This window comes from Phocoena phocoena, chromosome 1 (genome assembly GCF_963924675.1).
Source record: "Phocoena phocoena chromosome 1, mPhoPho1.1, whole genome shotgun sequence".
In the NCBI taxonomy this organism is placed as follows: Eukaryota; Metazoa; Chordata; class Mammalia; order Artiodactyla; family Phocoenidae; genus Phocoena; species Phocoena phocoena.
Window position 1 is genome coordinate 84,378,377 of NC_089219.1, and position 2,601 is coordinate 84,380,977.

Genomic DNA, 2,601 nt, shown 5'->3' on the forward strand with positions numbered 1-2,601 from the left:
AGAATACTCTACCCAGCAAGATTATCATTTAGAATAGAAGGAGAGATAAAGAATGTCTCAGACAAGTAAAAACTATAAGAATACAGCAATGCTAGACCTACCCTAAAAGAAATATTGAAAGGTCTTCTCTAAATAGAAAAGAAGCAAGAATCTATAGGAAAGGGAAAGTTACAATAGGAAAGGCAAATATATAAAAGGATTGAAGATCACTTAAATAAGTCAGTACACAGATTAAAAAATAATCAAAAAAATTCTGTGAAAGTGATTATAACTACAATAAACAGCAAAAGGATAAACATGAAGATGTAAAATAGGACATCAAAATCACAAAACATGGCCCAGCGTGTGAGTGGGGCGGCCCTCACCCATAGGCACCCGGAGGAGGCCGGAGGACAGAGTCCTTGGGAGCGGCACTGAGGTCAGAATGGCTGCGGATCTCTGGCCTGGGTCAGTGATGAGCCCTGGGGACCCGGCCGGGTCCGGCCCGGTGCTCCCATCAGCATCCAACATGCACCTGCCTGGGACTGACAACCGACCAGGTCCCTGTCTCTGGTTTCGGGATGTACCCGGCAGGTTTTCTATCAGATGATCCATTGTAATAATCCTGGAGTTAAGAAGTCTCCATTCCTTTGCTTGGAACCAGAAGACTTTTTCCCTTGCATATAGAGTAGGAGTAATGTTGGTTAGAAACTGGCTGGTGTTTAAAACTGAAGATTGTCATGACTGTTTAACTGAAGCTCCATGCTGAAGTAAGATTAATTGTCTTGGAAATACTAAATTGGTGTAACCCAAATCTGTTTCTGGAGCCATGAAAATTTTGTTGGTTTTTGACTTTGACAATATAATCATAGATGATAATAGTGACACCTGGATTGTACAGTGTGCTCCAGAGAAAGAGCTTCCTATTGAACTACAAGATTCTTATGAGAAAGGATTGTGGACAGAATTTATGGGCAGAGTCTTTAAGTATTTGGGAGATGAAGGTGTAAGAGAAGATGAAATGAAAAGAGCAATGATATCAATGCCTTTCACTCCAGGGGTGGTGGAACTTTTAAACTTTATAAGAAAGTACAAGGATAAATTTGACTGGATCATTATTTCAGATTCAAATTCAGGCTTCATAGATTGGGTTTTAGAAGCTACCAATTTTCATGACGTGTTTGATAAAGTCTTTACAAATCCAGCAGCTTTTTATAGCAATGGTCATCTCACTGTGGAAAATTATCATGCTCATTCTTGCACTAGGTGCCCCAAAAGTCGTTGCAAAAATGTAGTTTTGGTAGAATTTGTAGGTAAACAGTTACAATGAGGAGTGAATTATACACGAATTGTTTATATAGGTGATGGCAGAAACGATGTCTGCCCAGTAACCTTCTTAAAGAAGAATGATGTTGCCCAGCCACAGAAAGGATATACTTTACAGAAAACTCTTTCTAGGATGTCTCAAAATCTTGAGCCTATGGAGTCTTCTGTTGTATCTTGGTCTTCAGGTGTTGAAATAATTTCTCATTTACAATTTCTAATAAAGGAGTAATATACCAGCAATTAAAAAAAATCACAAAATGTGGGGAAGAGGACTAAGAAATTGTAGATCTTTTAGAACGTGTTTGAGCTTATATGACTACCAGTCTAGAGGAAGTAGATATAGTTATGGGTTAACATACTTGAAAATCAGGGTAACCACAAATCAAAAACATACAACAGATTCATAAAACCAGAAAGAAAGGAACTCAAGCATAATACAAAAGAAAACCATCAAATCACAAAAGGAAAAAGAAAAAGAAGAAAGGAGCAAAGAAGAAATACAAAATCAACTGGAAAACAGATTTCAAAAGGCAATAAGGGGCTTCCCTGGTGGCACAGTGGTTGGGAATCCGCCTGCCGATGCGGGGGACACGGGTTCGTGCCCCGGTCCGGGAGGATCCCACATGCCGCGGAGCGGCTGGGCCCGTGAGCCATGGCCGCTGAGCCTGCACGTCTGTAGCCTGTGCTCCGCAACGGGAGAGGCCACAGTAGTGAGAGGCCCGTGTACCGCAAAAAAAAAAAAAAAAGACAATAAGTACATACTTGTAGATAATTACTTTAATGTCAGTGGACTAAATGCTGTGATCAAAAGACTGGGAGATTGGATAATAAAACAAGAACCTACAATATGCTGCCTATAGGAGACCTGCTTTAGGGTGAAAGACACTTACAGATTGAAAGTGAGGGGATGAAAAAAGATATTTCATGCAAATGGAAATGACAAGAAAGTGGGGGTAGCAATACTCATATCAGACAAAAGAGACTTCAAAACAAAAGCCATAAAGAAAGATAAAGAAGGACACTGTATAATGATAAAAGGATCAATACAAGAAGAAGATATCGGGCTTCCCTGGAGGCGCAGTGGTTGAGAGTCTGCCTGCCGATGCAGGGGACGCGGTTTGTGACCCGGTCTGGGAAGATCCCACATGCCGCGGAGCAACTGGGCCTGTGAACCATGGCCGCTGAGCCTGCGTGTCTGGAGGCTGTGCTCTGCAACGGGAGAGGCCACAACAGTGAGAGGCCCGTGTACCACAAAAAGAAAAAAAAAAAAAAAAGAAGATATCAACTTGTTAATAT

The 2,601-nt window shown here is 41.1% G+C and overlaps 1 pseudogene across 1 annotated transcript; it reads left to right on the top strand.

The window, feature by feature from the left end:
- The first annotated feature begins 808 nt into the window (after positions 1-808).
- On the top strand, positions 809-1,541 carry LOC136136327 (pyridoxal phosphate phosphatase PHOSPHO2-like; annotated as a pseudogene). The gene has a single exon (XR_010656659.1). The product of XR_010656659.1 is annotated as a pyridoxal phosphate phosphatase PHOSPHO2-like (transcript).
- The last annotated feature ends 1,060 nt before the right edge of the window (positions 1,542-2,601 follow it).